This window comes from Eumetopias jubatus, unplaced genomic scaffold (assembly GCF_037043125.1).
Source record: "Eumetopias jubatus isolate StellerSeaLion01/CBP00866 unplaced genomic scaffold, mEumJub1_p1.0 scaffold_32, whole genome shotgun sequence".
NCBI classification, from domain to species: domain Eukaryota; kingdom Metazoa; phylum Chordata; class Mammalia; order Carnivora; family Otariidae; genus Eumetopias; species Eumetopias jubatus.
This window is the reverse complement of record NW_028274838.1, coordinates 534501-551921: the sequence shown is the minus strand read 5'-3', so window position 1 is coordinate 551921 and position 17421 is coordinate 534501. Positions and strand designations below refer to the sequence as shown.

Below are 17421 nucleotides of genomic sequence, written 5' to 3'. Positions count from 1 at the left end.
TAAGTTCCGTTCTTTTCCTCTTCATTTTCTTTTATTACTGTGTTAATATGAAAGCAAGGCTTCAGTCATATCGAAGTGTTTCAAACCACTGTATTATGGACTTATGAGTGCTCCATTTATCCTCTCTTTTAGCAGTGAAAGTGATTTCAGGTTGGCTTTCATATCCTTTTGATAAGACCCTCATAGTTTTGAGAACTTTCCTAATATCAGTATGATGAGGTGTTTGTGTCTCATATAGAAGATTTGTTGCGTCTGGCCTGGTCTCGGTCATTTCTCTAAGAATCTGTGGTTTTGTTTCCTGGGAAACCATACTCCCAGATCAAAATGTGTCTCCTCGGGCACTCATTGCAATTGGTTTATTTTTAGGCATTTCCAGTGGACAGAGCTGGAAAATGGCTTATTTGTAGTCATATATATTCATACATTCACATACACTCACATACACTGCCAATTCCAGACTGTCATGATGTTCCTCTTTGGGTCTTCTTTATTTTTTTTTTTTCTCTATCCATAAAAAGTATAGGGCAAGAGGCAGAGTATTAAACTAAGTGAATAAAATACTAATTTTTCAAAATGTTTTGTCCTGACTCTCAATATTCTTCTGGCTGTACACCTATGTTATGAGACGTCTTATGCCTTACTGGGACACCATTTGTGGCTTTTCATTAAACTGATATTGACATCCCTATGTCCCAGACTCCTCCACTATGTGTGAACTGTTTTCTTTGTTGTTTTTGTAATGTCACTGAACACCACATTACATGTCACTTACGGATTCATTCACCTCTCACAAGAGATCTTTTGAAATTGTCAAAGGATTAATTTATGCATTAGTAAGATGCATAATATATATAGTGACCACTAAGTTTGGAAAGATTGTAACCTTGATGCCATATTGTGTTTATTTGGTTCACCCTCATATTTAACAGAAGAGAGATAAAGAGCCATTTTATGACAATCAACCAAAGTAGAAGGGAACGTACTGAATGGGAGAAGATATTTGCAAATGACATATCCAATGAATGGTTAGTATCCAACATATATAAAGAGCTTATACAACTCAACACCAAAAGCCACAAATAATCCAATTTAAAAAGAGGCAGAAGAAATGAACAGACATTACTCCAAAGAAGACATCCAGATGGCCAACAGACACATGAAGAGATGCTTGACAACACTCATCATCAGGAAAAAGCAAATCGAAACAATTGCATAGGGCACCAGGGTGGCTCGGTCCGTTACCCGTCTGCCTTTGGCTCGGGTGGTGACCTTGGGGTCCTGGGATCTAGTCCCACATCGGGCTACCTGCTCAGTGGGGAGCCTGCTTCTCCCTCTCCGCCTCCCCCCACTTGTGCTCTCTCCCCTTCATTCTCAAATAAATAGGTAAAATCAGGAAATAGAAAAAAAGAACCAACGAGCTATCACCTCACACCTGTCAGAATGGCTAAAATCAAAAACACAAGAAACAACAAGTGTGGGCAAGGATGTGGAGGAAAAGGAACCCTCTTACAGTATTGGTAGGAATACAAACTGGTGTAGCCATTGTGGAAAACAGTATGGAGGGTCCTCAAAAAGGAACGATTAAGATCCATTAATCCTACCACTGGATATTTATCCCCAAAATACAGAAACACTAATTTGCAGGAATACATGGGCCCTTTGTACAGCAGCATAGCCAAATTATGGAAAGAGCCCAGACGTCCATCAACAGATGAATGATAAAGACAACGTTGTGTGTGTGTGTGTATATATATATATATATATACACACACACATATCTATATCTATCTATCTATCTATCTATCTATCTATCTATTTATACCATGGAATATTATTCAGCCAAAAAAAAGAATGAAATCTTGCCATTAGCAAGGACACAGATGGAGCCAGAGTGTATTCTGCTAAGTGAAATAAGTCAGTGAGAGAAAGATAAATACCCCATGATCTCACTCCTATGTGGAATTTAAGAAACAAAACATGTAAGCAAAGGAAATAGAAAAGGGAGAGAGACAAACCAGGAAAGAGACCCTTAACTATAGAGAACTAACTGATGGTTGCCGAGGGTAGGGGGGCTTGGGGGATGGGTGAGGTGATGGGGATTAAGAAGTGTACTTGTGGTAATGAGCACTGGGCAATGTATGGAAATGTTCAATCACCATGTTATATACTGGAAACTCATGGAACTGTATGTTAACTATACTGGAAAAATATTTTTTAAAAATTTGGAACAATTTTAAAAAGGTGGACCATGGCTTGCTAGATTTCTTTGAGTTGACCTCATGCCATTGACCTGTGGTTGTATTCCTGGAAGCAAACATGGGCAGTTCGAGGTCATGGGTCAATGATGGATGATGTCCACAGTAGATGTGTGCAGTGGTGTTCAGTGGCATAGAAGCTGAGGTTGAGGAGAGAGAAACAGGCAGGCAGGGGAAGTGGTGCCCTGAAGCACCTCTTCACTTCTTCAGCACAGGTTCCCCCCTAGATCTTAGGAGCCAGAGACTTAGGAGGTCGCTGTAGCATTGATAAAGGCAATTGTCCACCTTTAATGTTTGTGGGTCCTGCCCCTGGGCTCCCAAGGAAGCGATGCTTTCACATTTACCAAGGTCAAAATGAATCCACAAAACCTCAATGCATGGGCTCTATTTCACCCCAAGCACACATTGGACATCTGCTTTATGAAAGAAAAGAACCCAAAAGGAGCATTCTGGAAAAGATAAGAAAAAGGAAGACACTTCCCTGGTTCCCATAACATTAAAGCCATACAGCCCTACATGTACTAGAAATTTAAGACCGGGAAATGCAGTGACTTTCTACAATGTCTTTTGTATAAAAATTTGTCACTTTTTATGTAAAAAATATATTTTGGTATATAACCCTTTATCAAAATTTCCTTTGTCATGACACTCTCTCCTGGTAAAGATTCCCTGTCCCATGCAGCTGTACTAATCAGTGCTCAGGTAAAACTCACAACCTTTTATTTTTTTTTTTTTTTTGAGTTTGAGCGCCATGTGGGATGCAGAGATTACTTAAAAAGAAAATAATTGAAAAGAAGTAAAATTAAAAGAAAAATTTTAAAAATGTATATGCGTATCAGGAAATTTTATTACTCTCTGCTCTCTCACATTGATATATTTACATTGTGTTACTTACACCATTAAGAGCACCTTAATTACTGTAGCTTTACGGTGAGGTTTAAAATTTAGTAAATTTCTCCAATTTAATTCTTCAAGGTTGTCTTGGCTATTTAGGTATGTTGATTTCCAAATACATTTGAGAATTAGCTTGTAAATTTGCCCCCAAATTGCCTTCTCCAGTATGAATCAGAATAATGCTGATTTGATGTTCCAACAAATTTGAGTGGTCTAGTCCATGAATGTGATATATTTTTTCCTAATTATTTAGTATCCTTTAATTTATTTCAGCAAGAGTTTTCAGGCATCTTTGTTACATGTGTTCTCATACATTTAATGAAGGTGGACATGAATCTCCACTCTGTTTATTGAATTTCATTTCCTTTTTTTAAAAATTTCATTTTCTAAATGCTCACTGCTAGTATAGAGAAATATAGTAGATTATTACATGAATGTTGCTGAGGTATAATTTAGGTACAGTAGACGGCATCCCTTTAAAGTGTACAATTAAGGCTGTACTTTCAGAGATCATTTCTTTCTTTCTTTCTTTTAATTTTATTTTATTATGTTATGTTAATCACCATACATTACATCAATAGTTTTTGATGTAGTGTTCCATGATTCATTGTTTGCCTATAACAGCCAGTGCTCCCTTCAATGCTGCCCTCTTTAATACCCACCACCAGGCTAACCCATCCCCCCACCCCCTCCCCTCTAGAACCCTCTGTTTGTTTCTCAGAGTCCATCGTCTCTCATGGTTCGTCTCCCCCTCTGATTTCCTCCCCTTCATTTTTCCCTTCCTACTAGCTTCTCTCTCTCTTTTTTATTATTTTTTAAAATTTTTTATTGTTATGTTAATCAACATACATTACATCATTAGTTTTTCATGTAGAGTTCCATGATTCATTGTTTGTGCATAACACCCAGTGCTCCATGCAGAATGTGCCCTCTTTAATACCCATCACCAGGTAACCCATCCCCCCACCCCTCCCCTCTAGAACCCTCAGTTTGTTTCTCAGAGTCCATCTTCTCTCATGGCTTATCTCCCCCTCCGATTTCCTCCCCTTCATTTTTCCCTTCCTACTAGCTTCTCTCTCTCTCTCTTTTTTTAAACATATAATATATTATTTGTTTCAGAGGTACAGGTCTGTGATTCATCAGTCTTACACAATTCACAGCGCTCACCATAGCACATACCCTCCCCAATGCCCATCACCCAGGCACCCCATCCCTCCCACCCCCACCACTCCAGCAACCCTCAATTTGTTTCCTAAGATTAAGAATCCCTCCTATCAGTGAGGTCATAGGATACATGTCTTTCTCTGATTGACTTAATTTCACTTAGCATAATACCCTCCAGTTCATTTCTACAGTTTGTTACTAGAGAATTTTCTCTGAACGTGTAGAGGACCTGAAACCTCAAGGAGGAGGCACATTGTTCTCTCCTGAGCATGAACGTGATTTTAGGTGTTGTTTCCACAGCTGCCCATTGCCACTGATGATCGTTCTTCTCCTCCTTTGGAGGGTAAGAGAGAGAGGATGCAGTGTGAGTGCTTTCTCAACAAATAAAAATTAAAAAAGATAAACTGTACAACTAAATGCATTTTCACAGATGTACATACAATTGACACTACTGCTCCATTCAGGACACAGGGCATTTCTTCTACCTCACAGCTTCCCTTGGGTGGATCCATTGAAGTCTCTCACTGCCTTCACCCTCAGCCCCAGGCAACCACTGGCATCAAAGACGGCTTGATTTTTAACCACGTTATGGAAATGGAACTCTTTTATGCCTACATTCCTCCGTGCAGCCTAAGGATTCTTATATCTATCCATATTACTAATGGATCACCAGTTCAGAATTTTTCATTGCTAAGGAGTATTCCTCTGTATGGATATATTTGGTCTGTACATTCACCTATTCATGGCCATCTATGCAGTTTCCTGGGTTTGGCCATGGGGAATAAAGCTATGATGAATATTCATGTGCAGTTTGCTGTGTGGCCATATTGTGTAAATCCTTAGGAGAGGAATGGCCGTTCACGTGATTGGTAAATGTTTATCTGTGGTTCAGCTTTTCTCGGTGGTTGGACCATTTTTCATTCCCACAAGTGTATGAAACGTCTAGTTACTTTACATCCTCACCACATATGTTTTCGGTCTTCGTAATTTTAGCCACGGGGATGGTTGTGTAATGGTAACTCACTGTAGTATTAATTTATCTTCCCAATGGCTGAGTGTACCGTCGAAAACTGACCTCTGTGCTTCAGAGCCAAAATATAAGACGAAGACAGAGTTTGGAATATTGAGGAACAATAGCTTTATTGCTTTTCGGGGCACAGGGGGCTAGAACAGGCCAAGGCCCTCAAAAACTGTAAGTCCCCTCCCCCTGAAGGAAGGGGCGGGGGGGTGTTTTATTTTGACAGAAATTGTGTGCATGCTGCCAGCCTCCTTCATCCTGTCTTTAGGGTGGTACCAGGCTCCTGAAACAAAAGGCTTAGAAGGGAGGAGCAGAGGTTTGCAGAAGAGAAGGAAAAGGTTACTTAGTTTAAGATGGAGCCTTGCAGAGACATTAGTGAATCCCTTTTGATTTATGTTCAACTTCATGCTTTTCAATGGTTTCAAGTGGAGCATCTTTTCAAGTGCTTTTTGGCCATTTGTGTATCTTCTTTTGTGAAGCATTTCTTCTTCAAGTCTTTTGACCAGTTTTCCTATTGCATTGTCTTATCAGACACAATATGTGTCAGAACATTACACTGAAAACTGCAGAGCACTACTTCCAGAAATTAAAGAACTAAATACATGGGGAGATAAAATTTGTGGTGGATTGGAAGACTCATTATGGTTAGAGGACAATTCTTCCCAAATTGATCAAAAGATCTAATACAATGCCAATCAACCTTCTAGCAGACATTTTAGTAAGTATTTCTAAGCTGATCCAAATGTTTATATGGAAATGGAAATGATCTTAAATTATCAAAGCAATGTTAAGAAGAAGGAGAAAGCGACAGACTTACATTGTCTATTCCAGAATTACTGTATAAACCTTTTGTGCAATTTAAAAGTGATTTGTCCGATTATTATTCAGTATAAGAGTTTCTGCGCATTCTCACTGCAGCTTGGAAGTTGCTTTACCCCTTTTTCACTGTAGCTACTTGATCTATACTTTAGCCAATAGTTCCAAAGTTTTTAAGTGGAGAGAGAATACTGAAGCTAGAAAGTATTTCACTTAACAGAGAGAAAGACTAATCCCTGATCATTAGGGCAAGGATGACCCTACAAGACTTAATGAACTCGCCTCTATTTTCCAGTTGGCCAAGACAAAGTGGGGAGCTACTGATACCAGCAGTTTCCTCTGCAGACCTTCATAGTGTTGACTGCTTTGGGTTTACATGGAACCTAGGTGTTGGCTGTGTCCTGAGAGGCTGAAATTGAGTTGAGGCCCAGGGTCCCTGGGTCAGGACAGGTCATCCAGCTGTTGGAAAACACGGAGGGAGACCAGGCCATCCCCAGGCAGCACTGGCCACTTCCTCCAAGGAATCCACCACCACTACACTTTTCATGACTTCTGGTTACTAGACTGAGAGCCCCACGACAATTGGGATAATGTTTTACTCATCTCTGTACTCATGACTCCTAGGACCAAACCAAGCACTGAGGAAGCTCTCAGAGACACTCCTTCATGGATCTGATAAAGGGGGTGGCAAATTTCTAATCTCAACTACATTCCTGTCCCAAATACATGCACGAATGCTCTCTGCTTTCTTCCAGGAGGCAACAAATACCCTTCCTTCCAGAGGAGCCTGCCCTACACTCTCAATGCCCCATGACACTCCCCTGTGGTGAGCTCTGGTGAAGAGGGACTGTCCTCTTGGATTCCTCTCAATGGTTCTCTCAGTAGGAAGAGATGTCTTCGGCCTAGCCCCCTCCCCCCTCCATCCTCTGCACTGCCACCATACCCCAGGTTAGGACAGCTACAACAGTTTTTAAAATGATTTTATATATTTATTTGAGAGACAGCGTGAGGGAGAAAGCAAGAGTGAGAGAGAGACAGAGAGAAAGATAGAGAACAGCTGGGGAAGGGACAGGGGGAAGCAGACTCCACTGCTGAGCAGGGAGCCACCCCCCTCAATGGGGCTTGATCCCTGGAGCCTGGGATCATGACCTGAGCTGAAGGCAGGCTCTCGATGAACTGAGCCACCCAGGGGCGCTGAGCTACAAGATTTTGTTTGCATTCTTCCTCTCACTGCTTTGACCTCCTCTGTGAAATCTTATTGATGTCAGAATTCCAAGTTCATAACAGAGACTAAGGAAAATGAAACACTCAACACACGGTCAAGACAAAGGTGTGTAAAGTCTTTGACAACCATAAATTCAGAAGAATATAATTGGTATCACTGCCTCAGAGGCAAGGGTCTCCTAACCTGGCCCTTCCTGACCTTAGGGTAGAACTCTTTGTGGTAAGAATGGACAAGTCCAACCTTTATCCAAACATCACTGATCCCTCTAAGCCCACACTTACTTGGAGAACATCGACCGTGAGGGAGCTCCAAGGTCAAAGCTAGGGGTCTGGGGCAGAACCTCATGGTCACATCGTCCACCTCTTTTTTTTTTTTTTAAGATTTTCTTTATTTATTTGACAGAGAGAGACATAGCGAGAGAGGGAACACAAGCAGGGGGAGCGGGAGAGGGAGAAGCAGGCTTCCCGCCGAGCAGAGAGCCCCATGCGGGGCTCGATCCCAGGACCCTTAGATTATGACCTGAGCTGAAGGCAGACGCTTAAAGATGTAGCCACCCAGGTGCCCCTCCTCCTCCTCCTCCTCTTGGAACTGGTGCTTCCCTGCAGTACAAACCAACCCCGATCCATTCTGTGGGGCTCCTCGGGAGGTGCACAGGTTCACCGTGGACGAAGTTACTCTCCTCGTTCTCCTTGCTCAGCTCAGGCTGCTCCTTGCAGAGTTGGATGCCGCTGTATGCATTCCTCAGTTTCCCCTGATTTTTCTGGACCCAACTTGTCCTTCTTCTTACCTCCTTTGGGCAACCACCTGCTCCACCATTGCCTTGTCCTTCTTTGCGTTATTCTCATCCTCCAAACCTGCTGATTTTCTGTCTCCCAAATGCTCCCTCTGTTCTCTGTTTTCAGTGTGGGCTCAGCTCAGGCTCCTGCAAGAGACACACAGTGAAGGGACCAAGTCAGGTCTCAGCTGCAGTCCCCAGGGCTGCTTCAAAGGCACCGCAGACCCTTGTGCACTCACAGAAACTGAGCAGGAAGGGACCGTGGAGAATTTGAATAACAACCTTATCTTACATATGAGGAAGCTGAGCGCAGAGAGATGAAGAGATTTTCCCAAACTCCTTCAGCACTTGATGGCAGCACGGCCCCCACACAGGACTTGGCTGCGAGCTTCCCTGTGGAGTCTCCTAACGTACCCTCTGGGAAGGCACATCTGAATTTCAGGGGACACTTAAATTAGAAGTTCAACTTAAAAATAAATACTTTTTAGGAGACTTTGGATCAAATGTAGATATTTCCACTGTTAAAAATACCAGAAATTCCTTCCTGGGGACAAATCTTTTTCCCAGGTATATAATTCTGTTACTTCTTTCCTTTACAAATCATTGGCTAAGATATTAGGATCACAAAAAAGGTATGCAGGGAAGGAGAAGTTCCTCTGTTACCTGTCCTGGTCTCCCAGCTTAAGTAAGAATTAAGTTTCACTGAGACATTGAATACGCATGGAGAACGGATATTGAAATGGAGACCCTTAAAGAAATATAAAGTATTAAGGCAGACAGTTTTTATGCATTTTAGACAAGGAGAAAATACATTTCTCAGGGATTTGGGGGAGTTTTAATTTAGAGAGTATCTAGACCGAATTTAGAAACCCTGGTGAGAAGGATGTCTTTTTACTTCTTAGTACAGGGGGTGCCTTTTTCATATGGGAGATTGGTTTCCTGCTTTCAGGGAGACAGAGGAGGGTTTGAGTATCCTGGTACCAGTTTCTTTTTGGGTAGCTTCAATTCAAAATAATCAATATTGTCGACCTCAGAGAGTCGGGGACCTGGGGTGGCGAAGGAACTGAGAAAAAGAGACTACCGCGGCGCCTGGGTGGCTCAGTTGGTTAAGCGGCTGCCTTCCGCTCAGGTCATGATCCTGGATTCCAGGGATCGAGTCCCGCATCGGGCTCCCTGCTCAGCAGGGAGTCTGCTTCTCCCTCTGACCCTCCCCCCCTCATGCTCACTCTCTCTCTATCTCATTCTCTCTCTCAAATAAATAAATAAAATCTTTTAAAAAAAGAAAAAGAGACGACAGTATAGCGAGGCACAGGGGACCCCAAGCAAACAGCCCGAGGTCCTGAGGTTTATTTTCCATAATCTAATATACCTTCTACAGTGATATAGTACTATAATGATTTACAGCAGGGGCTTAGTAAGGCGCATCTTCCACGTACACAGGGTTAGTCAAGTGAAGCAATGGCAGTGGAGAAGGAATAAAGAAATCTGCAACTGGCTGTGATCAATTAATTGTAAACAGCATTGTACTCGGTCTTTAACACAGGATAAGAAAACAAAAAAGGGAATGCACAGTGTGCTGTTTACAGCTGGCTTCCTATCTACAAAACATCTTCTGCTGTGTACTTTAGATCAGACCACACACATCCCAAGGGCATTTCACTCTGATCCTTTCAGGTTATTTTTAACCCTGCAATCTCGAGTTTTCTCAGAGATCTTGGAGTCTGAATGAACATGCACCAGTGGTCGTTGTGGCATTCTGTTTCCCCCAAATATGCCATTGTGGTACATTTTGGGCAATCTGACCTTGGCGCCTATGGGTACTATGGTTTCTCTCCGCCTTGCTCATTACTCAGTGCCTATTTCAGAGAGAAAGGTAAACATATCATTCTTAGAAATACCAAGGTGGCTCTCTCGGTTCAGCGTCTGACTCTTGATTTCAGCTCAGGTCATGATCTCAGGGTCATGCGATTGAGCCCCAGTTTAGTCTTCATGCTCAGTGCAGAGTCAGCTTGGGATTCTTTCTTCCTCTCCGTCTGCCCATCACCCCTGCTCTAAATAAATAAATAATATTTAAAAAAGAAATACAAAATAAATCCCATGACCTTATGTGAAACTAATACAATGCCTATGTTAAGTGGACCAGATTAGTTTAAAAATTATTTTAAAGCGCACCTGGGTGGCTCAGTTGTTTAAGTGTCAGTCTTTGGCTCAGGTCAGAATCCCGGGGTCCTGGGATAAGCCCGTATGTCCAGCTCCCTGCTCAGTGGTGAGTCAGCTTCTCTCTGTTCCTCTTCCACTACCCCCACCACCGCTCCTGATATCTCAAGTACTCTCTCTCAAATAAGTAAATTAAAAAATTTTAAAAAGCAATGCAATGGTCCTCTCTGGAATCAACCCACACATAAGCATGCTTTCTTTTTGCTGCACCCCAGTCCCCCTTTCTCTTTATTACCTATCTGACCTACATCCTTCCCCCAGCGATGGAGACAGCTCAGATGCACTGCTTCACCTGGTGGTGGGGCCAAAGAGAAGTGCACACATGGTTAGAATGGGCTGCCTTGAGAGTCAGCCGTAACGTAGCTACAGGCAGTTAGAAACAAGCCTAAAGTACCATTAGGAATAAGCACTACAACATTTAGCGGTACAGATTTTAGGTGTGGTATTGATATCACCTTCCTTGTACAAATGTGTTTAGACTCAAGCCTGAGACTATGGGATCAGTCAAAATGAAAGAAAACTGTGTGAAGTGTGAAGATACTAAGTTACCAAAGTTATTCTGAGTTGTATAATTAGTTTGTCCCTTAGCCCCTCATTTCCACCTGCAGAACCTAGAAGACGTGCAACAGAGTCCCCACTTGCCATCAAAGTCAATCTGAGGACACAATAATTTAAACTGTTAACCCAAACTTTCCATTTTTTCTTAACCTGTGTTGAATACCAGGCATTTCGATTGCCCATTCCCATTTCCAGGGAGACTGCAGTGAGGACGGAGAATAATGTGGTGCATCCAGGTAATAGTCTGTTTCTTGGTCCGCTTCTGTGCTCAGCATGTCAACTTTTGTCTGCCAGTGGACCTCTAACCACACAGGGGAAACCCAACAAATATTAAAAGTGTAGGTTCTCTAGGTTAATCTACATTTAGGATTCTGTAGTGCTCAGAATGGCTCTTGAACTGCAAGGACCAAGGTAGATGCCCCCTCCTTACCTTAGGGGGAGTAATTCTGATTCCTGAAGCATGCACCTCTTCGTTTTCTATTTATTATTATTATTTTTTAATTTCAGCTAGGCTCCATCACCTACGTGGGACTCTAATGCATGACCCTGAAATGAAAGTTGCACGCTCTACTGACCGAGGCAGCATGTGTCCCCCCAGCACCTTTGATGCAGGCAAATACCATGATTTTCATGTTGGAAAAATACTGCAAACTGTGGGACATGCCTTCAATCCGCTCCACTCCTTCTGGGCATGTTTCCTGAGTTCCGGCTGTGTGCGAGTCCTCTTTCCCACCCACCCATAGAAGGGCATATACATGGAAAATGTGCCCATCCATAGAAGACCCTCTAGGATCCCAACCCAGATCCGCTGGGATCCCTGGGGTCTTTTCTGTGTTATGCTCTCCTGCTCTCAGTGTGTTTCTGCCTCTAAAGGCACCTGTGAGCAGGACTGCCCTGGGGCTCCTGGAGCTCCTTTGTACCCAGTCCCAGAGAACGGGGAGTACATGCCGTATATGACCACAGCCCCATGTATCTCCCCTCCCCAAAGGCACTCAGCCTTTCACTAACAGGTGCAGCAGGGTGAAATCTCCATTCCTGGCCCAGGGGAGACTAACTCTGAAACACAAGTGTCCCCTAGGCTCTCCTAAACCTGTCGGGACAAAGCTCCCCCACAGCTGTTGCTGGAAATCACAACTTACACAGCAATGAGCTCAAAATGGTCACAGATCTAAGTATAAGAGCCAAAACTATTGTGCAAGAGGACTACATGGGAGAAAATGGTCAGGAATTCACAGTAAGCAAAGAGTTCTAAGTCACTACGGCAAGAGCACGATACGTAAGAGAAAATTGAAGATGAAGAAGTTTTTTGCATCAAACATTGCCACTGAGAAAAGGAACAGAGAAGCCACTGATTAGGAGAAAATATTTGTGGATTAAATACCCAATGGGGACTCACGTTCACGAGAGACAAGAGGACTTTGAACTCACTCAATGGGCAGAAGCAACACACTCGTTTAAGCCAGTATAAGAGTCGAATACACATGTACCAAAGGAGACACATAAAAAGATAATCAATGTTATTAGTAATATGTTATTAGTTCTCAAAGAAATGCAAGGAAAACCAGGTACCATTTTACACCAACTAGTGCGCTTACGTCCCAAAGACGATACCAAGTGTTGCTGAGGATGAGCAGAAACTGGACCCTCCTATATTGCTGGTCGCAACGTAAAATATAACAGCTCCTGCAGAAGCCACTTTGAGAGTTCTTAAGAGTTCAGCACAAGCTTGCCATAGGACCCAGCCATTCCACAACTAGAAATCTATCTGAGAGAATAAAAACATATGTCCGCTCAAGTCTCGGTCAGAAATGTTCCGGGCAGCGTTATTCACAATGGGCAAAAACTGACAGCAACACAAAGGGCCATCGGCTGGTGAATGGACAAACCAAATGTTTCCTATGTGTACCATGGCATCTATTCCGCAACAAAAGGCACAGAAATCTGATCCAAGCTACAGCATGGAGGAACCTCAAAAGGATGCTAAGTGAAAGAAGCCAGTCACCAAGAACTACAGACTGTCTCATTCGGCTTATGTAAAATGTGCAGAAAGGAGCAATGCACAGAGACAGAAAGCAAATCAGTGCTGCTTGGGGCTGGAGGAGGGAGCGGAGACTGTCTGCAGAGGGGCTGGAGGGAGTGTGGGAAGGTGAAGGAAGCCTCTGAAACAAACTAGGGCACTAGCTGAACAACTCTGTCATTGTTGACAATGGGTGAAATTTATTGTATGTCAATTTCACCTAAAAAAAAAAGAAAGAAGGCGACCCTCGCACATCAGTGGGTCCTGGGGTCCCCAGGCAAACACTGCCTGGTGAGGGGCCACATCCTGGAGTCCCAGCAGGTGGTGGCTCAGAGCCTGGTTTCTGACCTCCCAGCTGGAGTCAGGGGTTCAGTGACTGTGCCTTCAGCCTCAGGCCCTGGCAGTTCCCCTGGAATCCACCAGGCGGCAGACTACTTAAGGGAACAGACCTTCAGGTGGCCCAAGGACACCAGGGGGAAGCAAGCAAAGATAGGGCACCAGCTGGCTGGAGATTCCTAAAGGAAGTGAAGGCTGCAGGACCCATGGAAGCTGCTGGCAAGATCTGGATGGATCTTAAGTAGGTTTGGTCCCCTGGGTGGGCTCTAAGCACTAAGCTTTAGGTTAACATCCAAAGGTTCCCTTTGATGCTCCCTCCTGCAGTGGCACTGAGGCTCCCCCCGTGGAAGCTCAGCATAGGGAAAAGAACCTGTGCTGCTATTCACCTTCTTCTGAGTCGAAATGGAACACTTGGTCTGCGTTTAGGGGAATCTGCCCTTTTCTGGCCCTCTATGTAGGGCCAGCTCCTGGGTGCTGAACCATCCCTGCAGGAGGCTAGAAGAGGCACTCTGGTCCTTCACATTGGAGCTGGGCTTGCAAAGAAGGGTTCCTGCTAATCCATATTTCCCTGGCCCTGGCTGAGCATCCTGGTCCAAGATCAGGGGCTGCAGTGGCCTAAAATAGGGACTTCCTACATGTCACTGCTCCTCTCTGGAAAGTCCAAAGGCGGCCCATGGTAGTGGTGGGGGGAGGGGAGGGCATAGAAACCTATACTCTGTCAAAACATCATCCACAGTGAAGATTTAAAAACAATGTTAGAGGACAGATCTCATATTATGTAGTCGGTGGTGCAGTAACAGCTCTGCGAGGTGAAAGAGGGTAGCTACACTAGTAATCAGCCTAACATAATTTATAGAGTCGTCCAATCCCTGTGTTGCCATGTGAAACTGATCTCACATGGGGAATCAGTTATGACTCAATTGTTTAAAAACCTGAAGGTGAGGGGAAAACATTTGAAAACGAAGCAATAAAACTATAGTTGACTGGGGAACAACATGGCTTTGAATTTTAGTGAACAATGTCGGTCCACTCATGGGTTGATTATTTTTTTTTTTTTTTACAAATACAGTCTAGTACAAATGTAGAAATACATTTTCTCTTCCTTATGATTTTCTCAATGATATTTTCACTCTAACTCACTGTATCAAAAGAATAAAGTACATAATTCAAGTAACCCACAAAATATGTATTAATCAACCGTTTTTGTTATCTGTAAGACTTCAGTAGGCTATTAGTAGCTATGTTTTCTGGGACTCAAATGTTATACAAAGATTTTCAATTGTGGGACTCTGTACCCCTAACCCCCAGGTTCTTCAAGGGACAATTTGTATCTGGATTTGCAAATGACATACTCCTGTATACAGAAAAATACCAAATACACACACACAGAAACCACGACTATTAGAGTCCATAACCTATTTCAGCAGAGTTGCAGCGTACAAGGCAGACAAATCAGGTGTTTCTATAACCTAGGAATGGACACCGGGAAAGTCAATTAAGAAAACGATTCCATGGACAACAGCACCCACCCGAATGGTATCGAAGAATAATTGAGTCAAGGAGGCACAAAACCTGTACACTGAAAACTACACAATATTGCTGCAAGAGATTAAGGAAGACCTCAACAAGTGGAAAGACATCCTGTGTTCATGGATTGGAATGGTTAAGGTGGTTCAGAAGGCAACAGCAGGATCTGCAGATTCTTTTGGATTCCTATTGAACGTTTTTCTTCTGCCTTCCCTAATCACCATCAGCCCCTTGCAGTACATTTCCTTTCAGACATTGTGGTTTTCATCTCTTCATGTGAGATTGGGTCCTTTTTTTTTTTTTTTTTTTTAACATTTTCCATGTATCTGCTGAATGTTTTCACCAATGGGATGCAGTTAGAACAAATGCTTTCTTGTGCTCTGGTGATTCCCATCTTGCTGTCAGCTCTGGGTCATTTTCAGATGAGTGATCCATCTCTTCAGGAGGGCTCATTTCCCCCCTTTGTCTGCATACCTCAAACTGTTGGATGGAACGCCAGACACTGTGAATGTTACCTTGCTGTTTGCTGGATATTTTTGTGTTTTCTATAATATTGAGCTTTGTTCAGGGATGCACTGAAGTTACTTGGAAACATTTCTGCTGTTGCTTCAATGCATAGTTCAGTGGCCCAGAGCAGGGCTCCGTGGAGGACTCACCATGAGTTCCAGGTACTGTAGCAAGCCCTCCCCCTGTCTTCCACCCTATTCCTCACAAATTAAGAGGGTTACTTTTGCTTAGTCTATCTGTTGGACACAGGCACTATTCCCAGCACCGTGTGAGCACCAGGCCCTGTGCAAAGGATTACCCCCTGACTTGCTGTCCATGCCTCCCCAGGGCCCCTCCACAGCTCTGGCTAGGTGACTTCCTGCAGCTCTGTCCTCCCTGAGACTCAGTCCTGGGTTCTCTCAGATCAGTGTCCTCCATTCCAGGAGCTCCATGGGGCTCCTATTCAAGTTCCCCTCCCCCCAGTGCCTTGCTTGGAAACTCTCTAGAGCCAGTACCTCTGAGCAGCTCTAGGGCTCTGCTCACCATTGTGTTGCCATGTGTCCGGGATGGCTGTCCCCTTTGCCTGATGCCCAGGATCTTGGAAATCTCCACTTCGCGCATCTTGTGTGACGCTGTTGCTCTTTTGTTTAATTGTTTCTGGCAGAAGAGTAACCCGTTGCTGAGTCCCAGTTGGTGTGGCTCCCCTAAGTGAAAATCAAAGTTGGAAGACCCTCAGTTGTAGATTCTGAATAGAGGCCTTTAGGGAGTAGAGAAAAAAACACCAGCTCTGGTGAAAGCCTAAAGCCAGAAACCCCTTCAAGCTCAGTTTGACAAAGCAATGCAGGTACATCAGTAGGGACAGTTTTGGCTTGAGCCCAAGAGCTGCAGAAGGCCCACGGCCCTTTGTCCTAGAGCTAACCTGCTGTTTGGGAAAGGTCTGTGGTGCCAAACCCAGCGGGTTCTTTGTGAGTACACAGAGGTGCCTCTTTAAAAGCCTGTCAGGGGGCATCTGGCTGGCTCAGTCAGGAGAGCAGGGGAGTCTCCATCTGGCTTCATGAGCCCTATCCCTACTTTGGGTGTAGGGATTACTTCAACAAATAAACTTACAATAAATAAACAGTACATCAAGCCGGACCCTCTCTAGTCTCGGAAGGGTCCTCTGGAGCAAGGCTATACTAGGTAGGCTACCAAGTGGCCTAATCAAGGGTACTGAGTCTGGGGATTGGGTGAGGCTTTGCAGGGTGCCTGGGGGGATAGGTGGGGAGGGGAGGGAGGAAGGAGAAGGGATGCAAACCCCTGTTCCCTGGGGAATGAAAAGAAAGCACCTTTGCTGGATCAGGGACTGCAAACCACATACTGAAATATAAGCAGAGAAATTGCTCTGCGAAAAACAGAAAAAACCCCGACAGCCAAGGTGGGATGTATGACCAGTGGACAGAAACTGTCCTGCATGCTTTTGATTGAGAAACAGCCAAACCCAGATTCTCAAGAAAGCAGCCCTTAAAAGCAGAGGTGTTTTCTTCAGGGTCCTGGTGTCCCCTGAGTGAGCTTCCTCTTCAGCCCATGTCATCAGCCAAAGTCATGGAAAAGACAAAACAAACAAACAGAAAAATGAATAAGAAAACAAAGGCTATTCTTAAACAACCAACAACAGGTGAAAGAGCAAAAGCAGCCCCCCACTGCCACTGCCACAAATAATGCAGAGGAGTTGTCCATACTCGGGGAAATCGCGGGGGTCAGCATGTCCCTGGTATGATGGAAGGGCCTCCCCTGGGAAAACCACCTGCTTGATCCCGGAGTCTCCCCTGCCGGGTAAGTGTGACTCCCTCCGCCTCCGCCCCACACCAGTCTCACCCCCCTTCCACCGGACACACAGGCTCACTCGCCTAGGCGCACCCCAACACCCTCGGCACCCACTCCTGTCGCAAGCATCCTCACCCTCCACACGACGCTTCCGAATAGGATGGACGCAACAGCGCTGCTACCTCCTCAGCCCCACGAATTCTAAGTTGCAGAACCCCACCGCCATGTTGCCTGGTTTGCATCAGACACGCCCCGTCCGTGAAGTCAAGGGCTTCGCCTCAGTCCCCAACCCCACCCCATCTCCCTGCCCCCCAGCTCCCCTCCCAACTT

General features: G+C 44.3%; 2 non-coding genes across 2 annotated transcripts; one reads left to right on the top strand and one right to left on the bottom strand.

The window, feature by feature from the left end:
- Positions 1-4473: 4473 nt before the first annotated feature.
- Positions 4474-4686, top strand: LOC148161951 (small nucleolar RNA U3). Its single transcript, XR_015767248.1, has one exon. It is a non-coding gene; the product is annotated as a small nucleolar RNA U3 (small nucleolar RNA).
- Positions 4687-16945: 12259 nt separating this feature from the next.
- Positions 16946-17108, bottom strand: LOC148161950 (U1 spliceosomal RNA). The gene has a single exon (XR_015767262.1). It is a non-coding gene; the product is annotated as a U1 spliceosomal RNA (small nuclear RNA).
- Positions 17109-17421: the final 313 nt, after the last annotated feature.